Below are 14,850 nucleotides of genomic sequence, written 5' to 3' on the forward strand. Positions count from 1 at the left end.
CACCATTTACAACTCTGATACAATTAAGAAAGGCATGGGAATTCGCTGGGTAGAGTGGAGTTTTAAACCAATTATCCTTTAACCAGTACACATTCCAGACCACATTAGGGAATAAGAATAAGAAAAAAACAGAAAAGTGGCATAGTCTATTTCTCTCTCTTCCAGTTTGGTATCAGTTATCCAGTGTTGATTATGATTCTTAGAAAACAGCTTTTTATGATAAAGATAGATTTAGAATATGGGTTTAAAACTGTCTATTAGATAGTTGTGATTTCAATGTTACAGGCATGCATATGGAGCTACCACAATTTCAACTTTTAAAATGAGGTCACCCTCTGCACCATCATTAAAATAAATAATAAAGAGCATGGAGACCTAGTCTACCTACTGACTTGAATGTGCCAGCAGTGGTGGTAGATCTGGCCTCTGGAGTGCTGGGCAGTCAGGTTCACCCATTGCTTTGAGTGGAGAGGTACCCTGACCCCCAGCAACACACCCTAACTTCTCCAGGATAATACTAACTGAGCAGAGGTACATTTTTAATGGTGATTCTCTTTATTGAGCAGGGGGAGATCAACTGGCCCTATCCATCCCCAGCACAGCATTACTGTTGCTGGTGTCTATTTTATGCTTCTTTTTTAGATTGTGAGCCCTTTGGGGACAGGGATCTATCTTTTATTTTATTTTATTTATTTATATACCACTTTGGGATTTTCTTTAAAAAGCGGTATATAAATATTCGTCATATTATTAGACACAGAAACACACGTCTAATTCTTCTAAACACAAACTGCCTAAACACTAACTTCAACTTTTGTTGAAAACGAGTATATAAATAATGTCGTCATTGGTAGGCCTGGCTGCTGACACAATGGAAGTCAGGTCTACCCAGAGTCTCCTGCTTTCTTTCTTGGATTGGTAGCCCTGGCCTTTGGCACTGGCTCAAAGGAGGCCAGGTCTGCCAGGTGACTCGCATGTGGGGGGTGGGCAAATACTGGACACATTGCCTTTCCTCAAAGACATTCCTCTTCTCCATGGAAATGAGGACATGTCTGGGGGAAATCCAAGAGTCCTCAAAGAACTCAAATGTCAAATTGCCAACCTCCTTGCTAAAATATATAACTTATCCCTGAAATCGGGCTCTGTACCAGAGGACTGGAGAGTAGCAAATGTAACACCGATTTTCAAAAAGGGATCCAGGAGCAATCCGGGAAATTACAGGCCGGTTAGCCTAATGTCCGTTCCAGGCAAACTGATGGAAAGCATCCTCAAGGATAAAATTGTAAAGCACCTAGAAGAACAGGCCCTGCTGGGAGTGAGCCAGCATGGCTTCTGCAAAGGTAAATCTTGCCTCACTAACCTTTTGGAGTTCTTTGAGAGTGTCAACAAGTGTGTGGATCAAGGCGATCCAGTTGACATAGTATATCTGGACTTCCAAAAAGCTTTTGACAAAGTTCCTCATCAAAGACTCCTGAGGAAACTTAGCAGTCATGGGATAAGGAGACAAGTACATGTGTGGATTGCTAAGTGGTTGAAAGACAGGAAACAGAGGGTAGGTATAAATGGAGAGTTTTCACAATGGAGGGAAGTAAGAAGTGGGGTTCCCCAGGGATCTGTACTGGGACCGGTGCCTTTTAATTTATTCATAAATGATCTAGAAGCAGGGGTAAGCAGCAAGGTGGCCAGATTTGCAGATGATACCAAACTCTTCCAGGTAGTGAAATCCAAAATGGATTGTGAGGAGCTCCAAAAGGATCTTGGGTCTGATCCAGCAGGGCTGTTCTTATGTTCTTATGAAATGAAGGCATATGGTAGCCCTATCTGCAAAGCTACCACAATAAAGCACAGTGATTGTGCCATCACGGACACCTGTGATTATGCCATCACAGACATCCATCCGACACCTCACATGAAGCAAATTCAGAAGAGCAGAATAAAATACAAGCAACATGGTGAACAAACAAGATACAGGCCGTATCTTAACTCTAGTGGGCCATTAAAAGGTCTTGAAAAATTCTTGTACAAAGAAGAACTTATTTGGATTTGGGCACAAATTTCTCACAAAATACTCTTCCACCAAATTGAAAGTAGTCTTTCTGTGAGCAAAAGGACACCTATGGATCCAAGCAGAGTCTTGATGTACCTTAAAGACTAAAATTTATTGCATGACAAGATATGCTAGTCTTTAAAATACCACAATGTGAACAAAGTTGTCCTGCTATGTTAAATGTCAGTTCCATCCCATTATTGCTGTAAGCAGCTTGACTATGTGCTGGCAGTACCCTTGCTGGCTCCATAGTGGCTTCAATAATGGTCCATGAGTCATCAAGTCCTGCCCTTCTCCTGCTTGCATAAGCCATCTGTTTTTGAGCCCTGTAATAGTTTGATGAACCATCACGAAAGCACTTCCGATAGTGTGAAGTGTTATTAATAAAGCAGCATAACCCCAGCTGCTGTAACAAAGCAAAGTCCTGGACTGGTTTAAAGTGTTGCCTCAGAGTATACTGGTCCAGTCCTATGTGATGGTAAAAGAACTCTGAAGCTTATACCATAAAACTGACAGCTCCTCAGAGAGAATAAATGCAACTAATTGGTATTAAATTCATAGCCCAATCAAAGGTAGAAATAAGACACATATGAATGCACAGTAAGCTAGTTTTATCCATTTATGTTCTACACAATAAAATTACTAGTCATTTCACATGGTAGATATTATAGACACAGAACTATTGCTGAAGAGAGATCTCTGCATTTTAGGAAATAATGACTCCACTAATGAAGATGTTTTTCTGCATTTTATTGCGGCCAAACATTAACGCAAAAGAAAGGTACATCTTTTTAAATCCCCTTCACCTTGCCCACTATGGCACAACTGTGTAAACATGAAAATCATAACATATAATAAGCATTTTAAAAATTTGATCACAGCATAATAATCCTCTTATTCCAGCATTCTAAAAATAGATTGTCAGTGTACAAAAATGCAGCTCATTTAGCCAAACACAATCTTATTTTGCTCCCAAGTGTCCTTAAAAATATGGCTTTATAAAAAGTATTGCTTTGTCATTAAGAAACACAGTTTTTCATCCTATGAAGAATAACACGTTGCCTCAGATTCCATTATCAGCTTTAGAGATCTATTGTTTCCTGACAAATATAAATTCATAGGACATTATTGTTTCCCACATGGACCTCTTGTTCCCTGTAGCAGACTAGTGTTGTGCCTGACTCTGGAGGGGAGAAACAGGGATCTGTAATGCTTCAGGGCACAGTGCCTGTGTAGGGAACAATCATGTCCACAGAAACATGAGATATACACTACATGCACACTCTCACTATACAGACCTCTCAATATTTTGGATTCCCACACTATAAAAGAAAAGCTAGTACACACTTGCATTTCCTTTTAATGTTTCTAAAAATCAAACAAGTTCAAGCATTCCCTACAGTTCACAAGCCACATACTTCAAAATAGTCTTAGAGCAATCCCACTGAATTCAGTTACACTTCAGATTGCTCCAAAAGTGTTTTGCGGACTACATACAATATTAGTGCTGTTGGTATCTTAATTTAAACCAAGTTTGTATTTTAATTCCTCTATGCAACAGCATTATCACAGAAATTATCCTGAGCCAAAAAAATACCACAATTTATAAAGTAATGTGGCTAGAAGATTATGAAACAGCACCATGCAACGTTTATCTAACACACCACCTTATTCATGATTAAAATAAGAGTTTTGTTAATAAATACTGCTATATAAAGAACAATTTTTGGTCAAGCATCTATGTTTAAATCAACTTGTCAAATCTTGTCTTATCACTTGTTCCTGAAACCATCACCTTTGAAATAATCCCATGACTACTTCTTGTATACGTGGTTGCAGGCATGCAGCCCACATATTTATAACTGCAGTGGTTTCGTAACTACACTTGTGATCAAGCCCATGTACAAAGTGAAAACACCCCATCATTAAGCCATTTGGATATCAGATGCACAGCTAGATTTCCTAATAAACACTGCCTACATCTAGATTGCGGTAGAAATCTTCAGTGTTTGTTTTAACATCAAATGCTCATCATGGAAGGTAGAGCCAGGGTGAATAACAGACAGAAAATCCAATTTAGTAATCTGGTTGCTATATATTCACAATTAGACTATCTATTGTACCTGCAATACTTTAAAATGAGCTGAAGCTCACATAAAATAATTTACTGACAAAAGCCAGTATATATAGATCCAAGCCAAAAATTTCACAGCTCTATTTTCCTATTTAGTGTTTGCTATAATAAATGTAAATATCCCAAAATGACATTTGATCACATTTTTAAACTTTGCTAACTCAGGTTTCTTCTGAATTTTAATGTATGCACAGAGATATAGATATAGATATATATTAAAAAATTTAATCATTTACTGCTACATTATAAATAGCATATTAACAATTATGTGAACAGCACACGTAAAATTCAGATACAACAGACATCTTGGTCACTAATAAGGGAGGAAAAAATATTTTGTATACTAAATGCTACAAAAAAACCAAAAGTGTATATTATTAGGGTTTAAAATGTATATTAAAAAGGTATACTAAAATGTCAATTGGGTGCTACAAAGTTTCAGTTTTTAGGCAATTTCAAAAGTGACATTTAAGTAGGGTTTTTTTGTTTTTGCATCTATGAAATGAATGAAAAATCTACCTTGACCAGGGTGTACATTCAATTTTAAAAGAGTCTTCCATTGCTTTTCATACCATGTTAACAACATTCACAAGAGATGCATTGACAGAAAAATCTTGTAGCGTCACTTGTGAAAAGGCCTTTTAGTGTTTCCCCCCAGTTTCTGAACTGCTTCGTTAATTGCATCATAAAAGGTCTATAACAAACATCTGCTTCCCTTGTGTAGAGTATGGTTTAGGCTGGTCCTCCTGCTGTAGGGACAGTCTTTTTGAAGCTTTAAGTATCTGAAAAAATAAGGGGAAATCTAAATTAGAGGACCAACCATGATACAAATTATTTTTAAAAAATAATATTTAATGATCATATGCAACTTTGTTACAGATTACTTAATTTGGTACTATATATCTTTTACTAGGACAGTGCAGCACAAAGTTGCTATCTATGGAAGAAGGGAAGCAATGACAGACCTTGAAGGACAGTCTTTTTGACTTAAAATTGAGCAAGAAAACGTAATTGTATCTCATACACAGACACTGTGCATACATCAGAAGAAGTATCCATTATTATGATAGATGGCGTGGATGTGGAGGAAGAAATTCCTGTCAATTAAGATCCCTGTCAACGAAGGCTGGAGAAAAGGTTTTGCCTACCACAACATCATTCAAATGTGTGTGTCCCCCGTCCCCATCATTGGGGTAGATGGCGACAATTTGCTTATATAGGAGAAAGTAATGGAGTGATTTGGAGTGTATATGGACAGAAACTGGATAGAGATCTGCTTTCTGCCTCTAGGGACCTGAGGCACAGAGAAGCAGATCACATTAATCTGCATACACCAACCCCTTCATCTACAGAGCCTCATCCTGGATTCTGTTTCTTGACCACGCTAGATGTTATAGGAGGTTAGAGAATGAAATGCAGTGCTGAAAATTGGCTTATATGTATACGTGCTTCAAATGACAGTGGGGAGATGGGAAAAGATTGAAAGTGAAGGGGCTGGAAGAAGAGGTTTTTAAAGATCTCAAACAACAATTTAATAATATGAGAGAAAGAAAAATGGATAGCTGCTGCACATAAAAGACGTGGCCACTGTGCCAACAGTGAAAACAGCAGGAGCAGAGACACCAAACAGGGGCTTGAGTGGGCCTTAGTTATAATGTACTGGATTAATGAAAGTGTTGAGGTAAAACCAGAAATGAGACTGAAGCTGAACTAGAAGTACCAGATTATCCAGAGGCCTCTAAATAATACAAAAATAAACTGGGGCTTTTTAAATTTGTGCCTTTTAATATATTTCACTTTTTAAGAAGTCATCAGTTTAGGCATCAAAAAATAGTGAAATCATTTTAAGCAGACTGCCATTACATTTCAAGTTTATATCTATAGCTGCAAAGGTCAAGAACTTAGGAGCAGGATTTTAAAAATATATATTTATGTTACTACAGTCCTCTTCAGATATTATAAGAACTGGGGATGCAATCTTGTGTCTCCGAGAATGTGCTCTGACTCACTGGGCCTGTGCTGATGCTCTGAGAAGCTCCTTTGCCTGCAGACACATGCTGTAATCATGGTCAGATTCTTGCTGTGATGCAGAATGCTGAGCCCCCGCATTCTGATCTGAGGGAGAATCTGACTGTGAGCAGAAAGGCTATAACCATGGCAAGATGAGGGTGTGGTGCAGTAGGGCTTCTGTGCACCCATGTGCACTTCTGGGATGCTATATGCGAGGACAGCATCTCCAGTTTTTATGTCTGAAGAAGGCTTCTGATAAAGTTCTATGTGCACTGACTGTGTTATATAAACTAGAGGAAATATAAGCCATTTATTACTTCCTTTTCCTCCTTTAAAACTTCTGAAGGTTATAGCACTGTAGAATAGTTGAGTATTATCATTATTCACTAGTGAGGGGGAAAAATGTTATCACACCCACCCCACTCCGCCCTTATTTTCTTTCATGTTTTCCTTCAGAAGACTTTAAAAACCCTTGAGGTTTTCTGAGATAATTAACAAAAATCAACTCCTTCAACAAAATGAGCGTATTGTTGCCGCACCTCCTCCCACCATGCCCTACCCTCTCCCATCAGTCCTCTCATACCCTCCACCCAGCAAAATAACTTATCACTGAGAAGAAAGGGTTAATTAGCAGCGGAAAGTGCTCACTAGCATAGCCCTTCGATTTGCCCATTATCCTCTCTCCCTTATCAAAAAGGTAAGGATTATTTTGTTTTGCTTGGGAGAAAATGAGAGGGAAGGCTGACAAGCAGGTGGGTATATCCCATTTTGATCCAAGTTTGCAAAGGCTCAAAATGAAAGTTCGTATTTTTAATCCCTCCAGCTCAGAACTGGCTTATAATTTTACTTATAAGTAATGTATAAGAAGTACTTATAAGTAGTAAAACAAATTAGCAGTGTCTATGGGATAATTCACTCCTGTGTTGGTTATATACATGCAAATAAATAAAAGGATTTCTGCTCTTAAAAATTACATTTTTAAAAGATTACATTTTATAAACCAATAGCAATAAGTAAAGCTACACTGAGAAACAGTGGAAATAGAAACTAAAAGGAAACCACTGTGTTTTACAGAAGTCCAAGCCTCTGAAACCATTTTTATCTGCAGGAGCACCTCACTAATCACAGACCCGGCATCCACAGTTTTGCATATCTGCAGTGGGGTAATTGCCACCTGACCTTGGCATATATGAGACAATTAAAGGGTTAAGACTTGAGTATCTGCGGGTTGTGGATGGGCAGAAATGACCTCAGAGGTCATTTCTGCCCACCATTTTGAGGACAGGAACAATTTTCTGGCTTGTTTTTGTAAAAGAAGAAGAAAGAAAAACATGATTTTTTAAAAAACCAAAAAAACCCCACCCCATTTCTGTCCAACGGGGCATTTCTGACAGCTAGGGACACCTAGAGGTGCACCTCCCCCCCAATTTCAGTCAATTTTCCACCCCATTTTCATCAGCCCCATTTTTGCCCTTTTGTCCTGCTGCATCAGGAACCTAACCACCCAATTCCCACTGCCCTAATGCCCCGTTATCCAGAGTTTCAATATCCACGCCCCAACATGGAAAAAAACCCAAGCGGATAACAAGGGGTCTCCTGCACCAGGAAGGAATCTGGTAGTGGTGTGCATGGAACCGCACCTCCGCGGTCCGGCACTGGGGAGGGTGGATCTTTAAGGGCGGGTGAGGGTGTACTTACCCCTCCCACTGCTTTTCTCCCTTCAGCGCTCCCCATTTTGTAGGCATTTGGGGGCAGCAGGGTACTTTCCTGCTGCCCCTACCCCTGTTCCTTGTCAAATGGCTTCAAAAGCCTCACTGCGCATGCACGCATTGCAGGCATTATGTCCGTGCATCGTGTGCACGCATGCACGTGACGCGCGCATGCAACATGTGCACGTGCAGTGAGGCTTTTGAAGCCATTTGATGAGGATCGGGAGTAGGGGCGGCAGAAAGGTACCCTGCCGCCCCAAATGCTTACAAAATGGGGAGTGCTGGAGGAGGAAAAGCGGTGTGTGGGGGGGTAAGTACATCCTCCTCCGCCCTTAAAGATCCACCCTTCCCAGTGCTGGACCGCCGGCCCGGCCCCAGGTCCATACTAGTCCAGAGTCCCTTAGAATGGGCTCCGGATTGGTCCGTGCACATCCCTAGAATCTGGAACTTGACCTGCTTCCTTCAGCTCTACCCATTCTGATTTGCTAAGAGCGTGAGAGAATGCCAGCATCATAAAGATGGATTGATCTGATGAAAATCTACTGGATACATAAAAGATACATAAAGGATACATAATTACCTTTGCTTTATAGGTTGTCAGATGCCACTCTGTGGTGCTCATCTGAGAGCCATGAAGAACACAAATCACCCATAGTTGGAACAGATAAGCTGCCATGGAGATATGCTGCTGGCTATTCCAATTTAAAATTTGCATGGGTATGCTTTGGTACTTAATAGCTCTAGATTGTCTAATCCAGAAGGATTAGATGTGTGCTCTTCTGTGTCTAATAACATGACGAATATTTATATACAGCTTTTAAAAAGCCAAACAAATCCAAAGCAGTTTACAGAGAGAAAAACAAACAATCAAAGATCGATTCCTGTCCCCACAGGGCTCATAATCTAAAAAGAAACATAAGATAGACACCAGCAGCAGCCACTGGAGGGGTGCTGTGCTGGGGCTGGATAGGGCCAGTTGCTCTCCTGCTCAATAAAGAAAATCACTTTAAAAAGGTGCCTCTCTGCTCAGTTAGCAGGGGACTGAAGATACATTTGACTGAAGATTCATCTGGAAGACCAAGTGATAATTCCAAGTCACTATCAGAGTATGGGTTTTACATGGCTTTCAGAGTCGTTTTTGATGCAGTTTTGACACCAAAGCAGGATGGGAAGTTCTAACAGTGAGAAAAGTGAGGTGAAGGCAGACAAAGATCTGGGGCAAAGGCAATGAACAGCAGTAGATGCAGGATACATTTGGTGCCGAGACCCGATACGTTTCACCTGGAAACATTTATAGGTTCAAACTTTAAGATATTACTTTCTCTGGCTTATTGCTGTTACCACACTAAGAACCGGTTGCTTCTTTCTTGGTCTGTTCGATTACCCTGTAGTTTTCTCCTTTGACAAGAGCTTGGTGGTGCTCTGTTGGCTCAATCGTGCCAACAAATTGTCCAGGTCCCGTTTGGGAATTTGACCATACCGTGATGGAATCCAAGAGCAAATTCTGTGATTGAGAAGACTCAGCAAATGTTTTGTCATAACACCAAAGATGGGTCCTAAGGAGATATCACTTATTGCACACAGGGGAGTGCTAGTGCATTCACCATTTGTTTCAGCACTTCCATAGTATTTTAGGGTCCACATAGATTTGGGGGTGTTATCCAACAATAGGCAAAGTTACACATTCCAGTTTCTTTTATTTACCGAGCACAGCATTAATCAAGGATAAAGGAAAAGAAAGGTTGTGCCGTCGAGTCGGTGCTGAATCCTGGAGACCACAGAGCCATGTGGTTTTCTTGGTAGAATACAGGAGGAGTTTACCACTGCCATCTCCCGCACAGTATGAGACGATGCCTTTCAGCACCTTCCTATATCGCTGCTGCCCAATATAGGAGTTTCCCATACACTGGGAAACAAACCAGCGGGGATCCGAACCAACAGCCTCCTGCTCTCTAGGCAGTTTTCTTCCCCACTGAGCCATTAGGGGGCTATACCTTGAAAGAAACAGTAGTGGATGAAGCCAGTATAATAAAGCAGACTATGGATGGTCTCACCCGCAGTGTTCTAGAAAAACTTATCAAAACTGGATGAAGTAGGGGTGAGGGTACACGACTGGAGACAGAATTTCAGGCTTCAATACCTTGGACACAATTTGTGTCTGCATCCTCTTGGTTTCTCAGAACCCGAGTATCTTGACAGTTCCCAAACAGAAAAGCGTTCCATGAGATTTCACTAGGGATGAATATAAATGGAGGCTGCTCTTCAACAACAGTCTTCCAGAGTTTGCCCATAAAATATTCATGAAAAGCATGGAGAAGCAGAACAGGTGTGTGACATGTCAAAGTACATGTTTGTTTGTTGCCTTCTTTACATATTTAAACCTCACTGTCTTTAAACCTGGAATAGCCTTACAATGGAACAAATGTAAATGTGAGGCATTCCCATATGTAGGGACAATGACCAACATGTCAGATTAACAAAGTAGGGGTGCTACGTGAGAAGCAGCAGTGCTGCTGATGGGTCCAACTATTACAACACTGACAATTGCACAGGGTATGTGTATGAACTTCAACTCTCTCTCCTTCCCCTGGAAGTACTCTGTGCCACCAAAAACATGTCCTTGAGTCCTTGGGGGCGTATTTTTGGGTGGCACAGAGTGCTTCTGGGGGAAGGGGCGATTGCTGAAATTCACCCCATCTCCCAAACATGCGTGTGGGTACTGCATTAGTCAGAAACCCAGCAACAGCACTGCTGCTTCTTGAACAGCACTTACGTTTTGTCAATCTAGATGAGAGCCAGTGTCTACCGGGGCAGGGCTCCTTGTCTGCTCTCACAATTCTTTCACGCTCTGCACCGAGTAGTGTGGGAATGCAGACCTGCAGCTGAAAAGAGCTAGGAGAACAGACTAACTCTACCTTAATGGACCTTCAACTCCACATGTAGAAAAAGGAGAAAGATGCTGCTTGATGTGACCTGCCAGGGAAAAACATTCTAGATTTTAAAGTGAGATAGGAAACCAAACCTGCTGGTTCATTTTGTTCAGCATCCTGTCTCCAATTGTGGCCAGCCAGATACTTCCAGGAAGAACACAAACAGGGTGCGAGGCAACAGATCTCCCTGTTGTTGCTCCACAATATCTGGTGTTTAGTGACATATTGCCTCTGAACATGGAGGCTCCGTTTTGTCATCATGATTTTGCCATTCACAGTTCTATCCTCTCCATCAAACTGACTAATCCCCTTTTGAGGCCATCTAAGCCAGTGACCATCATTATGTGGTGTGGAAGCAAGCTGTATTACTTAACTATGTGTTGTGTGAAGAATTAATTTTTTTAATTGACCTGAATCAACTGCAAATTGGTTTCACTGGGTGACATAGTGTGCACATTTCATCCTTTATAATGGCGCCCTAGGGAAAACCTGACAAATTCCATTTTTTAGACAGTATGTAGAAACATTTTTATCCCAGAATACATTTTATGATTGACTCTCTTTACTGTGCTTTGCTGCACAGCATCATTTTTAATGATGCTGTGTATTAATTAAATTAAATTAATTACATTTCTAGAACCACTCCTTCCAACAGCTCTGGGCGGTTTACAAAACCAAAATATCATCCTTTAAATATCAAACTTAAAGGCATAAAATCTGAACAATTCAAACACAGTTTAAAACAGTTAAAGCAATTTAAAAGCCCTGGAAAGCCAGACCAAAAGGGGAAAAAACAAGTTTTGAGGGTTCTCGTAAAAGCCCGTAATGTTTCTAAACCACGAATTTCTGCAGGGAGTGCATGCCACATCCCAGGACCTGTTACAGAGAAAGCTCAGTACTGAGCTGTCACCAGACATACCGGTGGTAATTAGACCAGCCAAGGGACCTAAGCATGTGGTGGGGATCATACAGAAGGCTTTCTCTAAGGCCATTGATACACTTGTCCTCCATGAATTTATCTAAATCCCTCTTAAAGCAATCCAGGCTGTTGGCTGTCACCACATCTTGTGGCAGAGAATTCCATAAGTTGATAATATGTTGTGCGAAAACGTACTTCCTTTTCTTGGACCTAAATTTCTTGGCAATCAGTTTCATGGGATGATCCCTTGTTCTAGTGTTATGTTAGAGGAAGAAAAAATTCTACCAACTTTCTCCACACCATGAATGATTTTATAGACCTCTATCATGCCTCCCCTCAGTCTATTTTTCTATAATGAAAAGCTCCAGATGCTGTAGCCTTGCCTCATAAGGAAGGTGCTCTAGGCCCCTTATCATCTTGGTTGCCCTCTTCTGCACTTTTTCCAGTTCTACAATGCCCTTCTTAAGGTATGGTGACCAGAACTGCATGCAGTACTCCAAATGTGGCCGCACCATTGTTTTGTATAAGGGCATAACAACAACAACTTTATTTGTTAGCCACCCCTTAACAAATTGTTTTCTGGGCGGACAACACAACATTAAAACATGAGATAAAAACACACATTAAATCATAACAAACAAAAAAGTAAGGGGAGAGAGGAGAGAAAATATATAATTTTCTCCTTGTCTTAAGGAGACTATTATTAGACCTAATTTGAAGAAATCTGCATTGGATCCCTCAGAGTTAGCTAATTACAGACCTGCCTCTAATCTTCCTTGGTTGGGCAAGGTAATTGAGTGAGTGGTTGCTTCTCGGCTCCAGGCAGTTTTGGATGACACAGATTATTTAGATCCGTTCCAGACTGGCTTTCGAGTGGGCTATGGAGTGGAGACTGCCTTGGTCAGCCTGATGGATGATCTCCAATTGGCATTCGACAGAGGGAGTTTGACTCTGCTGATCCTTTTGGATCTCTTGGTGGCTTTCAATACCATTGACCATGGTACCCTGCTGGGTCACTTGAAGGTGGTGGAATTGGGTGGCACTGTTTCACAGTGGTTCCTTCCCTATCTCTCTGGCAGATTACAGAAGGGGTCACTTGGAGACTGTTGCTCTGAAAAGCGAGAGCTAAAGTGTGGGGTACAACAAGGCTCCATACTGTCTCCAATGCTTTTTAACATCTACATGAAACCCCTGGGAGAGATCATCAGGACGTTTGGCCTGGGATGCTATCAATATGCTGATGACACCCAGATCTATTTCTCCATACCAACATCATCAGGAAATAGCATGACCCCCCCAAGTGCTTACTTGGAGGCAATATTGGGCTGGATGAGGGATAACAGACTGAAGTCGAATCCATACAAGATGGAGGTACTGTCTATAGGCGGTAGTGGTCTGAGAGATGGTTTAGATATGCCTGTTCTGGATGGGGTTACACTCCCCCTAAAAGATCAGGTTTGTAGGCTGGGAGTGCTCCTGAAACCCAAACTCTCCCTGGTTTCTCAGGTTGAGGCTGTGACCAGGAGTGCTTTTTATCAGCTTCAGCTGATACACCAGATACGTTCATTTCTGGAGACAAATGACCTTAAAACAGTGGTACATATGCTGGTAACCTCTAGGCTTGACTACTGTAAATGAACTCTATGTGGGGTTGCCTTTGTACGTAGTTTGGAAAGTGCAATTGGTACAGAATGTGGCAGCCAGATTGGTCTCTGGGTTTACCAGAAGGGACCATATAACACCAATTCTAAAAGAATTGCACTGACTGCTATGTTTCCGAATGAAATACAAAGTGCTGGTTATTATCTATAAAGCCCTTAATGGCTTAGGTCCAGGGTATTTAAGAGAGTGCCTTCTCTGTCGTGAACCCTGTCACCTATTAAGATCATCTGGAGAAGTCCAGCTGCAGTTGCCAGCAACTCGTTTGGTGGCGATTCGGGACCGGGCCTTTTCTGTGGCTGCCCCAACGGCTTTGGAACGTGCTCCCTGCTGTTTCTCCTTCTCCTGTTTTTAGGAGGACCCTGAAGACATTCCTATTTTCCCTGGCCTTCAACTGAGATCAAATCTTAAAGTGTGTTTTTATCCATAATGATTTTTTATCTTTTTATGAATTTTAAATATTTTATATTATGTTTTAATTCTGTACACTGCCTAGAGATTTCTATACTAAGCAGTATATATTCAATAAATAAATAAAAATAAATAAAATATGATATGAAAACAATTTAAAAAACCTTTTTTAAAATATCAGTTACAATTACATCAATTAAAAAATATATTAAAAGGCCTGAGTGAACAAAAAGTTCTTTCCCTTTCAAATATTTTAATCGGTCTTTAACATTAGCAGTTTTCTTTTTTAACCATTTGCTAATGGTTCCAAGCATGAAACTGGCCTTTCTGACAGCTGCTGCACATTGAGTTGACACTTTCAACAAGCTATCTACCACAACCCTCTTCTGATCAGTCATTGATAGATCAGACCCCATCAGCATATATATGAAGTTGGGGTCTCTTGGATTTCACTACCCTAAATAGTTTGGTGTCATCTGCAAATTTGGCCATCTTGCTTGTTACCCCAACTTCTAAATAATTTTGGACAAGTTAAAGAACACTGTTCCCAGTACCAATCCCTGAGGGATCCCACTTCTTGCTTCCCTCCGTTTAGAGAACTGTCCATTGATTCCCACACTACCAGATACCAATCAACACATTAACCAATCCCTTTATCGTACGACTGCTAAGTTTTCTTAAAGAGTCTTTGATGAGGAATGTTGTCGAAAGCTTTTTGAAAGTTGAGGTATACTATATCAACTGGATCACCTTTATCCACATACCTGCTGATATCTCAAAGAACTCCAAAAGGTTAGTGAGGCAAGATTTCGCCAGAAACCATGCTGTTTTTCCTTCAGTGGGGCCTGTTCTTCTATGTGCATACCCATTTTATCTTTGAGAATGCTTTCCATCAATGTGCCTGGAACAGACATTAAGCTAACAGGTCTGTAATTTCCCCTACCCTGCCCCCCATCCCTTTTTGAAAATCAGTGTTACACTTTCCAGTCCTCTGGTACAGAGCGTGAGTGTAGGGATAAATTATTTATTTT

General features: G+C 40.8%; 1 protein-coding gene across 1 annotated transcript in view; it reads right to left on the reverse strand.

Moving 5' to 3' along the window:
- Positions 1–14,850, reverse strand: part of LOC128321974 (aspartyl/asparaginyl beta-hydroxylase-like) — a gene marked incomplete at its 5' end in the record, with an annotated part of 93,136 nt that overhangs the window by 76,273 nt on the left and 2,013 nt on the right. The gene's annotated exons all lie outside the window — the stretch shown is intronic.

This window comes from Hemicordylus capensis, chromosome 4 (assembly GCF_027244095.1).
Source record: "Hemicordylus capensis ecotype Gifberg chromosome 4, rHemCap1.1.pri, whole genome shotgun sequence".
NCBI classification, from domain to species: domain Eukaryota; kingdom Metazoa; phylum Chordata; class Lepidosauria; order Squamata; family Cordylidae; genus Hemicordylus; species Hemicordylus capensis.